Here is a 19,444-nt window from a genome sequence, read left to right as displayed (position 1 = left end):
AGAATTCTCTCTGTTTTTAACCTTTGACATTTTAATTATGTTGTGTCTTGGTGTAAGCCTCTTTGGGCTTATTTTGTTTGGGACTCTCTGTACTTCCTATAATTGTCTGTCTTTTTCCTTCACCAGGTTAGGAAAGTTTTCAGCCATGATTTCTTCAAATACATTTTCAATCCTTTGCTTGCTCTCTTCTGATACACCTTAGATGCTAATTTGTTTTTTTAATATATTTTATTGATTATACTATTATAGTTGTCCCATTTTCCTCCTTCACTCCCCTCTACCCTGCACACCCTTTCTGACCCACATCCCCCCACTTTAGTTCATGTCCATGCGTCATACATATAAGTTCTTTAGCTTCTGCATTTCCCATACTATTCTTATCCTGCCCCTGTCTATTTTCTATCTACCATCTATGCTACTTATTCTCTGTACTTTTTCCCCTCTCTCCCCCTCCCACTCCCCTGTTCATAACCCTCCGTGTGATCTCCATTTCTGTGATTCTCTTCCTGTTCTAGCTGTTTGCTTTGTTTTTGTTTTTATTTTTGTTTAGGTGAGGTTGTTAATAATTGTGAGTCTGCTGTCACTTTACTGTACATATTTTTTATCTTCTTTTCTTAGATAAATTCCTTTAACATTTCATATAATAAGGGCTTGGTGATGATGAACTCTTTGAACTTGACCTTATCTGAGAAGCACTTTATCTGCCCTTCCATTCTAAATGAAAGCTTGCTGGATAGAGCAATCTTGGATGTAGGTCCTTGCATTTCATGACTTGGAATACTTTCCAGCTCCTTCTTGCCTGTAAGGTCTCTTTGGAGAAATCAGCTGACAGTCTGATGGGAACTCCTTTGTAGGTGACTGTTCCCTTATCTCTTGCTACTTCTAGGATTCTCTCCTTCATTTTGATCTTGGCTAATGTAATTATGATGTGCCTTGGTGCGTTCCTCCTTGGGTCCACCTTCTTTGGGACTCTCTGAGCTTCCTGGACTTCCTGGAAGTCTATTTCCTTTGCCAGATTGGGGAAGTTCTTCTTTATTATTTGTTCAAATAAGTTTACCACTTGTCACTCTTCCTCTTCCCCTTCTGGTACCCCTATAATTTGGATGTTGGAGTGTTTAAAGATGTTCTGGAGGTTCCTAAGCCTCTCCTCCTTTTTTTAAATTCTTGTTTCTTCATTCTTTTCTCATTGGTTGTTTCTTTCTTCCTTCTGGTTCAGTCCATTGATTTGAGTCCCAGTTTCCTTCCAATTGACATTGATTTCCTGTACATTTCCCTTTATTTCACTTAGCATAGCCTTCCTTTTTTTCATCCCATTTGCAACCGAAATCAACCAGTTCTGTGAGCATCCTGATCACCAGTGTTTCCAACTGTGCATCAGATAGGTTGGCTACTTCTTCCTCACATAGTTGTATTTTTTCTGGAGCTTTGATCCATTCTTTCATTTGGGCTGTTTTTTTTTTTTCCTCTTGACATGCCTATTACTAATGAGGGGCAGAGTCTTAGGTGTCCACCAGAGTGGGCAACCCACATTGCTGCATTGTGATGCTGTATGTAGGGGAGGGGTCCAAGAGGGAATGATGGTACTTGCTCTGCTCTCTGCTGGCTTTCAGTCACTTCCCCCACTACCCACAAGCAAAGTGGGCCCTTCTGGTGATGATTCCTGCGTGGGTGGGTTAGTGTACATTCTAGGATCCTCTGCGTCTCTTCAACAAACACTCCTGTGAGGCTGGGAGTTTCTGCTGCTGCCACCTGAATCCCCCACAAGTGCCACCTCTTCAGTCATAGGTTTGAGGCTTTATCTCCCCAAGCTGGGACCCAGGGTTGCAAGGTCTGTCTTGCTTCCCAGGTGTTCCTTCCGGTTTATCTGCACGTAAATGTGGGACTGCCTGCTCAGCCAGTTCCTGCCTTGCAGTGAGTCCTCTCCACCATGTTGCCGGACTCCACCCCTCCTACCAGTCTGGATGAATGTTTGTTCTTTAACTCCTTGCTTGTCACACTTCCATACAGTTCTATTTTCTGTCAGTACTGGTTGTTTTTTGTGTTTAAATTGTTGTTGTCCTTCTTTTGGTTTTGTGAGGAGGCACAGTGTGTTTACCTATGCCTTCATCTTGGCTGGAAGTCCCTAATTTGTTATGTTTCATGTTTTCCCAAAGGTCCCTTAAACTATCTTCATTTAATTTTTTTTTGCCCTGATTGGGTGTATTCTGCTACCTTGTCTTCCAAATCACTGACTTGTTTCTGCCTCATCCAACCTACTGTTTATTTTTCTAGTGCAAACTTCATTTTATATATATCCTATCCTTTCTTTCTGACTGGTTCCTTTTTATGGTGTCTATGTCCTTTTCATGTTGCTATAGTTCTCACCAAGTTCTTTGTAGAGCTCACTAAGTCTTGATGATCCTTATAAACATTCTTTGGAACTCCATATCCGGTAAACTGCTTGCCTTCAATACATTTAGCTTTTTTTTCTGGAGAGTTCTTCCATTATTTAATTTGGGGTATAATTCTTTGCCTCCCTATTTTGGCTATTCCTTTGTATTTATTTCTATGTATTACATAGACCTTCTATGTCTCCCAGTCTTGGTAGGGTGGCTTTGTATAGTAGGTGTCACACAGGACCCAGTCCTCTTGATCGCTCAAGCTGGATGATCCAGGAATGTCCTTTATGTGGGTTATGTGGACCCTTCTGTTGTAATTTAGCTTAATTGCTATTGGTCCATTTATGTATGGGGAGAATCCTCAGGCTGGCTGATTGTGAGATTCAACCCCAACCACAGTATGTGACCACAGGGGAATTTGCCTTAGCAGTTTTTGGTGTCTGCTGAGATATCCCTTTGGATTAGTTGCTTGTGAAGCTAACTGGATCCTGCTCCCTTGCTGTCTAAAGTTGGCCACTGGGTGTATCTGTTCTGGGGCCTCTTGGGATGAATTCTTGTGCAGGCCAATAGTAAACATTGCTTGTGACTGGCCCTGAGCAACTTATTTGGAGTTATAGTGTGATACACAGTTTGTGTCATTTCTGCTGGGCCAGTGTGTGTGCAGGAAGGATCAAGTTGCCAATCAAGGTTGACTTTTACCAGCACTGGGCCCAGGGGCAGGTAAGCAAAAGTCCATAGGCACCTCAATATATGTCTACGTCTGCATCCTCCTGCCAGCTGTATGTTAGTCTGAGTCACTGAGAGAGCTTCTGGTAGTCCTCAAGTTCCATGAGCTATGTTCTCAGTGAGTAACCAGGTAGTGGCAATGGGCTTTCACCAGATCTATACAGATTTAAAGTCAATGACAGTGCTGGGTCTGGGCCACTCAGCAAATATCCCAGGGTATATCAAGTCTACCTACTCCCTGCTGGGTGTTTACACACTTCTGTGGTGGGACAGAGTCTTGGGGAGTCATCAGGGTGAAGCAAGAAGTGTTTATCAGGCTCAAACTCACCAAGGTTTGGTTGTGAGAAGGGAGGGCTCTGTATCACTGGGGCACTTGAAGGAAAAAATTCCCCATCCTAGAGCCATACAGCTCAGTCTGTTTCAGATTATTCCAGGAGTCAGGTCTGAGCAGGGCAGAGCTGATGGGAGTCAGGAGAGTAGGAGGTGTCAGTCAGTCTTGGGGGAATGTTGAGGGGTGGTTTCTGCTGTAGAACCACATAACTCAGTCTGTCCTGGATTCTGGTCAGACCTTGGCCAGGAGGAGCCATGAGGAGTTGGGTGGGTAGGGTCACCAGGATCCAGGAGAGTCAGGCTAGCAGACACCCCTGATGCAGAAGCTCTATTCAGGTTCCTGGGAAGGTGGGGGGAATGGCCCCTACCCCAAACCACACAACTCAGTCACTGAAGCCTCCTGAATCTTCCTGGATCTCTACACCATAGCCCAGGCAGCTGACTTCTCAGCAGGATGCAAGTTCTGCAGAGTTGAGGCTATTGCATTTCCTCAGCTGATGCTATAAGGAGGGACATGCTTTGCCTAAGAAAGATGACTTCTGCAGTACTGGAGAGTAACTCAGCATAGGGTGCCCAGGGCCTGTCCCCTTAGCTTTCCCCGCAAAGCCACAAACCCCAGTCTTTCCTTGTAGGACTCTAGTCTGCTCTACTCTCCCTTTGCCAGAGCCCAGGGTGCATGTTTGTGCATGAGATTTGTGCATTGGCCCTTTAAGAGGATGACTGTGTCTCTAGCAAACTCTTGTCTCTCCTTGTCGGATAGAATCCCTGCTACTTTTCACAACTAGATTTTATGTGGGTGATTTCCTGGCTCTGGTGCTCTGGGCTAGGGAGCCTTGTATGAGGTTGAAATCCCATGCTCCTCAGGTTTCTTCCAGAACCTCAGCTGCTGCTGGTGGGTGCAGGGCCAGCCCTTTTTGTGTCTCTGACCTTTCTACCAGTCTCTGTGTCTTCTCTCATAAATCCCTGGTGTAAGACTTCTTTTCAGTTAGTCATCAGTTGCTCATTCAGGTTGATTGCATTATAGTTGTAATTCCAGTTTGGTCCTGGGATGAGGTGAATATAACATTCACCTGTTCCATTGCTTTATTGGATCTCTGGAGCTAGGTTCTTATGCAAGTTCTATATGTGGCATGGGAGTTTGAGTTCAGATTTTTTTCTCTTCCTATACTCACAATGCTAGATTGTAGGGATTAATAGAGGTCTCTTGTGTCTTTGTTACACACACACACACACACACACACACACACACACACACACACACAGAGTCTGTCCAAGTGTTCCTTCAATCTGGAGAAGTGAGAGCTATCTACCAAGAGGAGGGTGGTGGAGAATGAGAAAGAGCATTTTAATTATTTTTAAAGTATAGAGCAAGTTAATCAAAATATCCTAGGCTTTGTGGTTCATTGACATGATGTAAGAATTCGCTTTTTTCCTGTATGCTCTTCCTAATTTCTCATCTCTCTTTTGGCAGATTGTCCTCCAGTGAGGCCATGGAGTCAGAAGAAGCTGCACTGCAGCAGCTGTAGTGTCAGGTAAGGTGCAATTTTCTCTCTGCTGTGCTCTCTGCACTGACATACACCACTGTTCTCAACCCCATGGTTTGCAATGTGTTGCAGCAGCTGACTTTTTGCGCTACCATAAAATCAAGTGGTCATTGTGTATGGTGGCATGAAAATTCAGTGGCTTCAAGTCCCAAAATAATCACAAAACTCCTGAAGTATTTTTTCAGATCTACCTTTCCTTTTTTTTCTTCCCTTTTTACCATTGCTAGTGAAAAATAACAAAAGAAAATCTTTGATTTTTGGGGGGAGCTGGTGAAAATAACATTCATTATGAGCCAGAGACTCCTGGGTTAAAATGCTTCCTCCACCATTTAATAGCGATGTAAAACTGGAAAACTGCACAATAATTTTGAAGTAGTTTTCTAACCCATAACACAGATCATACATTTCACAGTGGTTAAACAGACAAAAGAAAACAGTTGATGACAGTGCTGACTCCTGGTAGGTTTAGCTCATCAAGTGTTACTCCCCCCACCCTTGCCCCCTTACTTTGTCCTTTTTCTTCCCTACCTCTTGATTCAATTGCTAATGGCTATGAAATCGCCACAATATAGGGAGTGCAGGAGAAGAGAAATACAAAGAAGTCAGGTAAGAGTCCCATTATTCACTGGGAGTGGGAAACATTCTTACAGTGTAGGGAATATCTTTTGACACTCTGTATACAGTTTATCATTAAACCTTATAACAAGACTTTAAAAAATAGTTTGTGAAGCTTCACTATCACAGTTCACTCTGTTTTTGGAAATCACTTACATGTAGAAAGGCATCTCAGTTCTTTAGGCACTAAGTTCATAGTTCTCAGCCTTGGCTGCAGAAGAATACCTGGAGCATAGACAACAATTGTTTAAGTAATAAAATTATTTAAAAGTTTTAAAAACATATAAATGCTAGGGTTCTGACCTAGACTGGGTATGAGGCCCTGGCTTCAGTACTAGAGCAAAATTTTCTAACTTATTGCAGTGAGGGTTGTAAACCTTTGCCTAAATCATAAATGTCACTATGATTTTCTTGCCATGTTGGATTGGAGTCAAAAAATATAATAATAGTTGTGTAAAGTGACTTTTAAAAAATAACACAAACCAAATTAAATGAAAAAACCATAGAAAGGAAAAATATTATTTTAAAACATTATGATTTTGATAAAATAGGATCCTGGAGGCACTCAAAATTCTATAAATATGTCAAGTTCCATAGGGAAGAAGTGGACCACTTCTTTTTTCTTATGAACACAGACAGAGTGGCACTGGGAGATTGCTAATTGGTTTCAATGAAGGGTTGAAAATCTGTATTTTCTTTTCTGATTACAGAAATAATTTATAGAATCCACATTTATGAGAATAAGAAACTAAAAATAATATAAATATGATGTGCTAAATTCAAGGAAGCTTCTAAAGAGGTATATTTATTGGTCTAAATTGAAATATTAACTCCTTGGAAACTCCTGACATCTATTTAGTCAGAAATGGAAAAGAGCTATCAGATAACAGAACCTATCCTCTGGGGACCCTCCCGGATTGTGTCTAGTGTCCAGATAGAGGATAACGCTCTCCTCCCAGCCCAGAGGCCATCCTCCTAAGTACTCACTTGGCAGGCATCCTGGAAAATGGTAGTGCTGTGAGGGCTAAGTTACTATTCTCAGAGATCTCTATTGGACATGATAAAGAAAAAAAAGACCTCAAAGCACAAACTGTATACAATCCAATGTACATTTTAAAGGATGTACTAGTGAGTATTTACATAGTGGGTCAGGTTTTCATTCTCTGAGATTCAAAAGAAGAAAAGAACTCTTTGAGCTGAGAATCTAGCTTACTGTTTTTAGTGATGGAGTTTAGAGACAAGTGATCCAATAGGCACTACTTTTGAAGATCGTGATTTTATAAGCAATGGAAGTTTCAGGTGTCTGTAACCCATGTTGCAGTGGTTTAAGGTGATTGTTGGTAGTTATTTCAAAGTCCCTTAACACTGCTATTTGTAGAAAATAAATCTGACATAGCTTTTGCCAACAGCAAAGGCCTCTCTTTTCTTAATCGCAGCAAGCAGACAACTATTCTCAATGCATTGACAATAAAAGGCAAAACATAAAGAGAACTCAGTCTTTTTCTGGGACCCAGCTACTGATTTGTATCTTCAGTGTAAGGCTTACCAAATAAATATAATTATTAATTTAAAAGGCTATTGAATTTTCTCAAAGAACAATTCCAATCAACTTAACATTAAGAGTCTTGGTAGATCACACTCCTTTATCAATTTAGTTTGTATTATTTTTCTTTCCTTCTTTTTTTTTTTTTAGTGCATAGACATCTCCTAATGCATACCAATGAATAAAAAACATATTTCTTCACAGGCTGATTATTTGCCAAACTGGTATCATTGGGAAGATTTTAACAATCTTCAGATGGTATCCAAAGCAATTACATCTCTTCTGAAACTAGTTGTTTCTGAAACAAGGTTTATGTATTTTTGTTTTAGAAGGATGCTGATCCTTATGTTTTATTTATAGACAAGTAATTCATAAAAGGAACACCCTATGAGACATTTATTTATGTGTTGAAAAGTTTTTATATCTTTTAATATTTTCTCTTCACTTTTCTCAGCATATACGTTAAATTTTAGGAGCAAATGCTATTGTTGGCTCTAAAGGGTTGACTGCTGCTTGTTCTTAGGGGATCTCTCAGTCTTTCTGAGCCAGGACTCAGAACAAGAGGTCATTTGGTGTAGACTCAGCTGTTCTCCCTAGTCAGGGGAAGCGTCTTCCCTGAAGGGTGGGTTCCCTGCCTGCCTGCTGTGTCTGGATCAGAGACATAGTGGCTATAACTTATAATCCAGTTGAGAGTGCCTGGAATGAATGCCACACCCAGTTAGTATGGGACTCATCTTTCTTGTCACAGCCCTGAGTTTTAAACTGGGTGAAGGTTTTCACTACCTACCCCAAATCTGGACCTTTAGAACCCTCTTGAGGAAAATACTTCAACTTACAAAATATAGGAATAAATTCCTAAGGTGATTAGTTTTGTAAGATATGTTGTTCCATAGTTCATAAATTTATTATAAGATTGCTCCACAGTTAAAAACTTTTCTACTTGAAAAGCATTACAAAATGTACTTTATTAATTTATTTATACTATCCCATATTTCAGAAAGAATTCCAGGTAGCTAAAAAAATGAGATGAGGTAAAGAATATATAAATGTGAATGGATAAATAAAAAAAGATGTAAAGCCCATACGATACTAACCTATATATAAATTCAAGATAACATGTTATTCAAATCTAAATAAAATGACAAAATCATTCTACATTTTGCTTATGAAACAAATTATTTGGAACTATTTTATTACCATAACCCAAATTTTAAGTGAGATAATATCATTGTATGTTTAATAGTAGTATATAAAATTAGAGTGATGTTTAGTTTGTCTTGCTTTTCTAGGGCATGGAGAAAATCACAGCTAAAGAAGGTATCATGACTTCCGGCCAAGATGGAGGTGTAGGTAGACAGACATACCATGCCTCCTCGAACACCCAAAATAAGGACAACAACAATTCAGAAACAAAGTAACAACCAAAACTGAAAGAAAATGGAACCATATGGAAGTCTGACAACCAAGGAGTTAAAATAGACATATTCATCCAGACTGGTAGGTGGGGGGGAGTCCAGTGGCTGAGTGGAGAGGGGTTGCAGCACAGGAAGCGGTGACACCAGGCGTGCAAGGCACCCTGGGCATGCAAGGTGGCACTGAGCAGACCCTGGGCACCCAGGGGGTGAGTGGCAGACCCCGGATGTAGGGTGGCAACAGGCAGACCCAGTGAGGCAGTGATCAAGAAGCCGAGTACCATGCGCAAGGTGGCTGGCTGACCACGCCACCATCCCACATTTGTGTGCAGATAACTGGCGAGCGAGACAGATGGTACAACCCAGGGTCCTAGTGCTGGGAAATAAAGCCTCAAAACACCAATTGAAAACACTTGCACCTCAAAATATATGTGGAAGTGCAGGGAGAGACTCCAACCCTCACAGAAAAGTATGTTGCATAGACCCACAGGGTTCTAGAACTTACAAAAGCCCATCCACACAGGAATCAGCACCAGAAAGGCCCAGTTTGCTGTGAGGAAGTAGAGGAAGGGACTGAGGTGCAACAGAGAGTGGAGTAAAGTGCCATTTTTTTCTCTCTGCCCCGCCCCCACATATAGCATCACAACCCAGCCACTTGGGTTACCCCAACCTGGTGCACACCTAAGGCTCTGCCCCTCATATGTAACTGGCTTCAACAGACCAAAACATTATGGCTCAAGAACAGCTCAAAGCCCCAGAGACAATACTTCTAACTGACCAAGAGATAGCCAACCTATCAAATGCATAGTTCAAAACACTGGTGATCAGGATGCTCACAGAACTGGTTGATTTTAGTCACAAATTAGAGGAACAAATGAAGGCTAAACTAATTGAAATGAAGGGAAATGCACAGGAAACCAATAGTGATGGAAAGGAAACTGGGACTCAAATCACGGGAGTGAACCAGAAGGAAGAAAAAATTGACCAAACAGAAAAATATGAAGAAACAAGAATTCAAAAAAATGAGGAGAGGCTTAGGAACCTCCAGGACATCTTTAAAGGTTCCAACATCCGAATTATAGGGGTACCAGAAGGGGAAGAGGAAGAACAACAAGTGGAATACTTGCTTGAACAAATAATAAAAGAGAACTTCCCCAATCTGGCAAAGGCAATAGACTTCCAGGAAGTCCAGAAAGCTCAGAGAGTCCCAAAGAAGGTGGACCCAAGGAGGAACACACCAAGGCACATCATAATTATATTAGCCAAGATCAAAATGAAGAAGAGAATCCTAGAAGCAGCAAGAGATAAGGGGACAGTCACCTACAAAGGAGTTCCCATCAGACTGTCAGCAGATTTCTCAAAAGAGACATTACAGGAAAGAAGGGGCTGGAAAGAAGTATTCCAAGTCATGAAAACCAAAGACCTACAACCAAGATTGCTGTATCCAGCAAAGCTTTCATTTAGAACAGAAGGGCAGATAAAGTGCTTCACAGATAAGATCAAGTTCAAGGAGTTCATCATCACCAAGCCCTTATTATATGAAATGTTAAAGGGACTTAGCTATGAAAAATGGAGTTAAATATATGAACAGTGAAAGGATAGCAAACTCACAGTTGTTAACGACCACACCTAAAACAAAAGCAATCTAAGAGGGCAGCTAGATCAGGAGCAGAACCATAGAAATGGAGATCACATGGAGGGTCAGCAACAGGGGAGTGGGAGGAGGAGAAGGGGGAGAAGGTACAGAGAATAAGTAGCATAGAGGGTAGGTAGAAAATAGACAGGGGGGAGGGCAAGAATAGTATGAGAAATGTAGAAGCTAAAGAACTTATGACTCATGGACATGAACTAAAGGGGGGGAACAGGGAAGAGGGGGTGTGCAGGGTGGAGGAGAGTAAAAGGGGGGAAATGAGACAACTGTAATGGCATAATCAATAAAATATATTAAAAAAATTTAGAAAAAGAGGGTTATCATATTGTCCTGGGTTTATCAGCATTTTCCTAGTGAGTGTGTTAACTATAGCCATGGTAAAAAATATTTGAGAACATGGAACCATTCTGTGTATAAGTACTTTCAAGATTCCTATGTACTTTTCACATTAAAATGAACACATAGAAATTCAATATATGTATATATAGTTATGCATTCCATGTTAATTATTACACACACGTACATATTTTGAATAACAAAATTATGTTGATGGTAAAGAATGAAGGAGAAAATGTGACATCATCAGCATAGTGTCTCTGGGAGCAGTGTGCAGATTTGAATGCTACTCACAGATAAAGATGGAAACAAAAATAAAAGATAAAATTAAACCCAAATAACATAAATACTCTTTTTATGGAAGTACACACTAATTTTAGGCTTTAAAGTTTTTTTAATAGGAATGAGCAATTCTATCTCTCACTGTGCTAAGAAACCAGCATAAAAACTCTTCCCAATACAAAAATTTAACAGGAAGAATGACAATAGAATAAGGTTTTTTGTTTTGTTTTGTTTTAGAGAGCTAAATTACTTATTTTCTTAGTTTTTATCATTACACAGTTCTTTTTTTAAAAATAAAACATAATTTAATGTAGGTCTGGTCACAATGAATGAGAGCAATATGTATGTATTGAATTCTACCAGGCAGTTATTTTGTTGTTGTATACAAGAGGGAACAAGAAATTCTTATTTTACAATTCTTGCACCTATATGTGTGGGTGGTGAAATACAAAACATTCAAGTGTGGCGGTGGATGGACTGTCTTAAAAAAAGAGTTGTAGGGCCCTGGCTGGTGTAGCTCAGTGGATCGAGCGCGGGCCTGTGAATTAGAGTATCGTGGTTTGATTCCCAGTCAGGGCACATGCCTGGGTTGCAGGCCAGTTCCCAGCAGGGGACACACAAGAGGCAACCATACATAGATATTTCTCTCTCTCTCCTTCCCTTCCCCTCTAAAGATAAATAAATAAAATATTTAAAAAATATTTTTTAGAAAAGAGTATATAGGATAGAGAACTGTTAATAAGAAAACAACAAACCATGGTATGTATTTCTATAAGAATAGTCATTCTGGGGAGAGTATTAGCTCAGGTATCAAAGGCAGACATGTAAAATTTGTGCATAATGTGGGAAAAAGAAAGTGTAAGGTACATGAAATAAGCATTAAATGTGAATAAAAAACAGGATCTGGGCAATGCTAATTAACAGAGGGACCGCTGAGGTCAGCATCCTGCCTTATACCCCATGGCCTGCTGGGATAGCAGAAAGGGCTTGCTTTGAATGACCACCTTTAGTCTCAGTTCTTATAAACAAGTTCCCTGTGGATGAATGGGAATTGTATGAAATAAATATTCCTCAAATTAGGCAGAAACTGAGAAATTTTGAATTGTTTCACAGAAGACTTTAATTAGGTCTTTTTTTTAAAACAAACAATCACTAGGCACAGACATTATAATATCAAAGCCAATTCTCTCTGAAATGTTGAATAAGGAATGGGAATAGTGTAAAAAAAAGTACAAGATTCCCAGGAAGATTTGACTTATGACTGAGAGGAAAATGAATTCACTTACTTTTGTAAGCAAATGTCTTTCAAAAAGTCTAATTGGTGCTGTATTCAGGAGGTAGAATGAGAAAATGTTGATTTCACCAGTATAAAAAGAAACAACGATATCACTAGCTACTCATTTCATGAAGAAGACTAAGCCTTGATATCACTAGACATACTCTTTTTAAGCAAAAATGAAAACACCAAGTTCCATTCAGTATAAGCAGACGAGCCCTGGCCATGTCGCTCAGTTGGTCAGAGCATCAGTCATCCCAGGAACTGAAAGTTCATGTGTTTGATCCCCAGCCAGGCACACGAGGGGGAAAACAATAGGAATAATTTGAGAGTTCATCTGAAGTAAATCAGTAACCATAAAGAATATTTTTTGAAAATTGGTATAAAAAACTTCATATTGTGACTTCATATTATGCCTACAAATTAAAGAATAATATATCAAGATATTTTTTACTTACAGCATTGTAATTAATTGTGAAAAGTAACACTTAATGGAGGTCTAACTCCTTGAAATACACTGTATTTTGTGCTTTACATGTATTATCTCAGTTAATTCTAATAGTAGCAGTAAGAAGTAGTTATATCATCATCTCAACTTTACAAAAGAAGGAAGTGAGGGTAGGTAGTACTTTGCTCAAGGTCATATAGCCAGTCATTGGAAGGTGGACAAATTTTGAACTTCAGAGCCATGCATTGTTTCTAGGTCACAATTAAATGCATAGTTTATTTGAAATGTAGAAAAAGCACTGAATCGTGATTTATCATTTAAATACATCACTTTTTAAAAGAATGTTTTATTGATTATGCCATTATAGTTGTCCTATTTCCCCCTTCATCCTGCACACTCTCCCCTCCACATTCCCCTGCTTTAGTTCATGTCCATGTGTCATAAGTTCTTTAGCTTCTACATTTCCCACTTCCTACTCTTGCCCTCCCATTGTCTATGCTACTACCTATTCTCTATACCTTCTCCCCTTCTCTCTTCCTCCCATTCCTCTGTTGCTAACCCTCTATGTGATCTCCATTTCTGTGGCTCTGCTCCTGATCTAGCTGTCCACTTAGTTTGCTTTTGTTTTAGGTGTGGTTTTCAGTAACTGTGAGTTTGCTGACCTTTTATTGTTCACATTTTTTATCTTCTTTTTCTTAGATAAGTCCCTTTAACATTTCATATAATAAGGGCTTGGTGATGATGAACTCCTTAAATTTGATCTTATCTGAGAAGCACTTTATCTGCCCTTCCATTCTAAATGAAAGCTTTGCTGGATAGAGCAATCTTGGATGTAGGTCCTTGCATTTCATGACTTGGAATACTTCTTTCCAGCCCCTTCTTGCCTGTAAGGTCTCTTTGGAAAAATCAGTGGACAGTCCTTTTTACCAGAAAATAAACACCTACTTCATTAGTGCAATAGCAACAGAAAGAGTTTCCAATTTCTTTTATTTTTTTAAAAATTTATTTTAGACAGAGGGGAAGCAAAACAAAAAAAGGAAGAGAAACATCAATGTGTGGTTGTGTTTCTCACGCCCCCTACTGGGGACCTGAAGCATGTGCCTTGACTGGGAATCATACCAGTGACCCTTTGGTTCCCAGGCCTGCTCTCAATCCATTGAGCCACACCAGCCGGGGTTGAGTTTCTAATTTCTTAGATGAAAAATAACATGAACCAGCACCACATGGTAAGTGTTACAAGTTTAAATGCTCACGTTTAAGGTTCTAAGAATTTCCTACCACACTGCTGATGTTTCATCAAATACAACTGCCATCTGAGCTCCTATAAGAACAGTTAGCTTCATAGTCAACTCCTCAAAAAGAACACTGAAATAATATTATTTCTGTTTTAGAAGTTCTTGCTGTAGAGAGACCTTAATGTGGAAAACAGAGTCTTACTTCTTGAATTTAAGAAAACCCATGAACTAATCTATCATTTTCTTCTGTGATACAGTCTGCCAGAGAACTCTGTGAAGAATCCTTTCCATTCCTACAACCTTATCCGGATGAGAGAAGAGGGAAGGGAAGAAAGGTGGCTCTTGCAATGTTCACTGTTTAAGTTCACTCGTTCACTATGTGACGAACACTTCCTGTTGATGATTGAGGAAAAGGATTTGTGACATTTAAAACTATTGTCTACTATATGATTGTCTAACCACTGCTGTACACCTGAAGCTAACACAAAATAATATTGAATGTAAACTGTAATGGAAAAACAATAAAATTAAAATACTATCTGCATGTTTTTAAAAATACATTTTATTTATTATGCCATTACAGTTGTCCTATTCCCCTCCATTCATTCCCTCCACCCTGCACACCCCCTTGCCCATAATTCCCCCCCTTTAGTTTATGTCCATGTGTCACAAGTTCTTTAGATTCCATATTTCCCATACTATTCTTGCCCTGCACCCTGTCTACTTTCTACCTACCATTTATGCTACTTATTTTCTATACTTTCTCCCCCCCTTCTCCTCCTCCCACTCCACTGTTGCTAACCCTCCATGAGATCTCCATTTCTATGGATCTGCTCCTGATCTAGCTGTCCTCTTAGTTTGCTTTTGTTTTAGGCGTGGTTGTTAATAACTGTGAGTTTGCTATCCTTTCACTGTTCATGTTTTTTATCTTCTTTTTCTTAGATAAGTCCCTTTAACATTTCATATAATAAGGGCTTGGTGATGATGAAATCCTTGAATTTGGCCTTATCTTGGAAGCACTTTATCTGCCCTTCCATTCTAAATGAAAGTTTTGCTGGATAGAGCAATCTTGGATGTAGGTCTTTGGATTTCATGACTTGGAACACTTCTTTCCAGCCCCTTCTTGCCTGTAAGGTCTCTTCCAAGAAATCAGCTGACAGTATGATGGGTACTCCTTTGTAGGTGACTGTCCCCTTTGCTCTTGCTGCTTCTAGGATTCTCTCCTTCATTTTGATCTTGGCTAATGTAATTATGATGTGCCTTGGTGCGTTCCTCCTTGGGTCCACCTTCTTTGGGACTCTCTGAGCTTCCTGGACTTCCTGGAAGTCTATTGCCTTTGCCAGATTGGGGAAGTTCTTCTTTATTATTTGTTCAAATAAGTTTACCACTTGTCGCTCTTCCTCTTCCCCTTCTGGTACTCCTATAATTCAGATGTTGGAACCTTTAAAGATGTCCTGGAGGTTCCTAAGCCTCTCCTCATTTTTTTGAATTCTTGTTTCTTCATATTTTTCTGTTTGGTCAACTTTTTCTTCCTTCTGGTTCACTCCCTTGATTTGAGTCCCAGTTTCCTTTCCATTACATTTCCTGTGGTTTCCTGTGCATTTCCCTTCATTTCAATTAGTTTAGCCTTCATTTGTTCCTCTAATTTGTGACTAAATTCAACCAGTTCTGTGAGCATCCTGATCACCAGTGTTTTGAACTGTGCATCTGATAGGTTGGCTATCTCTTGGTTGCTTAGAATTATTGGCTCTGGGGCTTTGAGCTATTCTTGATCCATAATGTTTTGGTCTGTTGATGCCTGTTACATATGAGGGGTGGAGCTTAGATGTTCACCGGCGTGGGGCAACCCATTGGCTGGTTTGTGATGCTGTATGTGGGGGCAGGGTCAGAGAGGGGCAATAGTGGTCCCCTCTGCTGCTTCCCACAAGCTGCTGGGGCCTGCTTGGTCTGTCTCACTGCTTGCTCCTCCACTTGGTTTATCTGTGCATGAATGTGTGACCATGGTCAGTCAGCTATCTTGAGCCCTCACTGGGTCTGCCTGTTGCCACCCCATGCCTGGGATCTGCCAACTGCTGCCTGCGTGAAGTGGGTCAGTTTGACCAATTTTTCCTGCTTGACCCTGCTCCCCTGGCCAATTTTTCCTGCTTGACCCTGCTCCCCTGGCCGCTGGCTCCGCCCCTCTTACCAGTCTGGCTGAACAGTTTGTTGTTGAACTTCCGTATGGTTCAATTTTCTGTGTTTTGGTTGTGTTCTTGTTACTAAAACTTTGTTGTCTTTAAACATGGTTGTGTGAGGAGGCACAGTGTTTCCACCTACGCCTCCATCTTGGCTGGAAGTCCTAAAATACTATCTGCATGTTTAGTAAACCTAGGAAATCAGAAAATTTAATTTACAGAAAATTCTGTAACTCAGAAGCCTTAACTTTTAGGAATGTTCTGGACCTTTGCATTTTCCACTGAAAGATATAACATGGCTTACTTAGGAACACAAGTAAATACAACCAGCAAAATAGGCTACGAGATATAAACATTTTCATCTTGTCTCCACCCTGCGTGAGAGCCAGTAAGAGCCTCCTGGGAAGGTGGTCGTGGTGATCAAAACAACTCTCTAGAAAAGGCCACATGCAAAAGGGTTATATGACAGGGAGTTCTGTCTGAGACAGCCCTTAGCAGTATACAATGGCTTGAGAGGATGGCAGAGGTAGCAAATACTGTTAGGCAGGAATATTGGAACAGAACTCATTAATTCTCATCAGTAGAGAGTGTTCCACTGTGCGTCAGAATAAAAATGAAATATGGAATATATATTTCATTATCAGGATGTGAGAGGAGTTAAGGGGCAAAGGAACCTAGTAGTAATTCAGTTAAAATGAGGTAGCCTTGTGAAGTTAAGAGGGAAAATGAATATTTCACTTGGTTCTAACACATTTAATTTGTCTTTCAACTACTACACAAAGATAACCATGTCAGACAATAGAACATTCTGTTCCAGTCTCTGATTAGGCTATGCCATTGGATTTTTTTCCGCCTTAGGTTAACAAGAATCAGTCATAGCAGTAATTTCCTATGAAAAAGAAATCCTACCAGGCTTTCTGCGTCTGGGGAGCTGATGGATTGCTTCTTTTTTATAGAGCCAAATCATTTTTGTAGGAATCAGCTTTCAAGTGTATAAATTTCAGTTTGGAAATTATTTCTTGCAATATTTGCTTTCAGTAATTCTTTTTAAAACATTAATTAGATGAATAAATCCACCAAGGGACACAAAGTGTTTTCTGCAAAATAATACGATAATTTGTATTGAAAATGTGATTGAATGATGGGAAGAAATAAAAGAAACAAAAGGATCACAAAGGGCATAACTCTGTTTAGCTATTCAAAATATGGGATAAAATCTACTTATACTTTCTTCTGTTTGATCTAATATATCTGATTTTCTTCCCATTTTCCCTTTCTATCCCTCTATCTTCTCTCAATTTAGACAGTGTCTCTTCTGTTTATTTGTTACAAAGATTTTCAGTTGTGACTCACCATTCATAATAAATGCTGAGAGCTTTCAGAAAAAACTTCCAATGACTGAGATAAATTTCAACATTAACAAAAAGTAAGCCTTTTCCTGCTGGCATGTTTTTGAATAATATTAAGGATACTGTCAAGCCTCTTACAGGCCAACAGATTTTTATTGCTGTGATATTTATATTATAATCATTTGTATTTTTATCATGTATTTGTAAGTACAGAAATACAATGAAACAGGTACATGGGACATTTGAGATAAGTGTAAATATCTTTAGGTTATAAAAACAGTCTTTGCCTTAGTGAAGGGAAGTTTAATAATATTTTATATCAGGAATGAAATTTGGGTTAATTATCAATCAGGGATGCTCAGTGAGTTGTTCTGTTTGTTGTGGTAACAGACTTGTGATAATACAAATACAGTGGCTACCACATTCAGTGATAAGATGAATTGATCACATATAAAAAGATTCCTGGTTTACCACCAACCACTAGTAAGGTCTTGTTGGAGTAAACTGGTCCATTTTTCTTATCTGTTTAGTGAGAAGTATAACTTAGAGTTTATAGGTGGTGTGTGTGTATATTAAATATCACAAAGCACATTTGAGGGTTATAATGAATTTTACCATGTGGGAGTTGAATCCATGACATGGCACTCACATAGCCAAAAGAACCCTTTCCACATCAAATGAGGAAATGTTGGGACCATGAGGGAGCTCTAGTGTTGAAAATGAATTGTCAAAATAGAAATGTAAAGTTTTAAAATGTATCTTTTGGAGATTTGCTTCTAAACTTAGCAGCAATGACATGTAATAATAATGCAGATTGAAAAATTATTAAGGCTGATTTATTTTATTTATTTATTATTAAATTTACTTAGGTGACATTGGTAAAATTATATTGGTTTCAAGTATGTATTTCTATAATACATCATTTGTATGTACAGTGAGTGTATTGTATGTTTATCATTCACAGTCAAGTCTCCTTTCATCACCATTTATCCTCATTCATACTCTTCAACTTCGCCTGCCTTTTCTTCACCATACCATTGTCTATCTATGATTTTTTTTTTTGCTTAATCCCTTCATCTTTTTCACTAAGCTTTCCAACACCACATGCTTCTGACAACTCTCAGTCTATTCTCTGTGTCTATGCATCTGTTTCTATTTTCTTTGTTAGCTTATTTTGTTCATTAGATTCCTCATGTAAATGAAGTCACATAGTAATTGTCTTTCTCTGACTGCTTATTTCACTTAGCACAATACTTTATAGGTCCATCCATGCTGTTTCAAAAAGTAAGATTTCCTTCTTTTTTATGGCCAAGTAGAATTTTGTTGTGTCAATGTGCCATGGCTATTTTATCCACTCATCTGCTGATGGGCATTGGGGGCTTCCAAATCTTGGATCTTGTAAATAACACTGCAATGAACATAGGGATGCATACATTCTTTCAAACTAGAGTTTTGGGTTTCTTTGTATATATCCCCAGAAGTGGCATTGCTGAGTCATGAGGTAGTTCCACTTTTAAGTTTTTAAGGTAACTTCATATTACTTTCCACACTGAATTCACCAATCTGCATTTCCACCAACAGTGCATGAGAGTCTCCTTTACTCCACATCCTTGCTAACACTTGTTATTTGTTGATTTATTGAGGATAGCCATTCTGTCAGGTGTGAGCTGATGATAACTGTGGTTTTGATTTGCATTCCTCTGAGAATTACTGATGTTGAGCATATTTTCATACATTTGTTCACCATCTGCATGTTCTCTTTGGAGAATGTCTATTCAGGTCCTTTGCTCATTTTTTAATTGGGTCATTTTGTGTGTTGTTTTAATTGTTTTTTTGGTGTTGAGTTGTATAAATTTTTTTATAAGTTTTGGATATTAATCCCTTAGTAGATGTATCATTAGCAAATATGTTCTCCCATTTAGTGGGTTGTCTTTTTATTTTTTGATGGCTTCCTTTGCTGTGCAAACTTTTAAATATGATATATTCCCATTTGTTTATTTTTTCTTTTATTTCCCTTGCCCAAAGACATATATCAGAAAGAATATTGCTATGAGAAATGTCCATGATTTGGCTGCCTATACTTTTGTCTAGGATTTTTATGGTTTTTGAGTCAATCTTGTTTATCTTTTTGAAGAACCACCTCTT

At 39.1% G+C, this 19,444-nt stretch overlaps 1 long non-coding RNA gene across 1 annotated transcript; it reads left to right on the top strand.

The window, feature by feature from the left end:
- The first annotated feature begins 4,902 nt into the window (after positions 1-4,902).
- On the top strand, positions 4,903-14,268 carry LOC128627574 (uncharacterized). The gene is made up of 3 exons (XR_008391830.1): positions 4,903-4,966; positions 8,426-8,633; positions 14,034-14,268. It is a non-coding gene; the product is annotated as an uncharacterized LOC128627574 (long non-coding RNA).
- Positions 14,269-19,444: the final 5,176 nt, after the last annotated feature.

This window comes from Artibeus jamaicensis, unplaced genomic scaffold, assembly GCF_021234435.1.
Source record: "Artibeus jamaicensis isolate MK-2021 breed Jamaican fruit bat unplaced genomic scaffold, CSHL_Jam_final contig_452, whole genome shotgun sequence".
Lineage (NCBI taxonomy): Eukaryota > Metazoa > Chordata > Mammalia > Chiroptera > Phyllostomidae > Artibeus > Artibeus jamaicensis.
The sequence above is the reverse complement of the archived record's forward strand: the minus strand, read 5'-3'. Positions and strand labels throughout refer to the sequence as shown.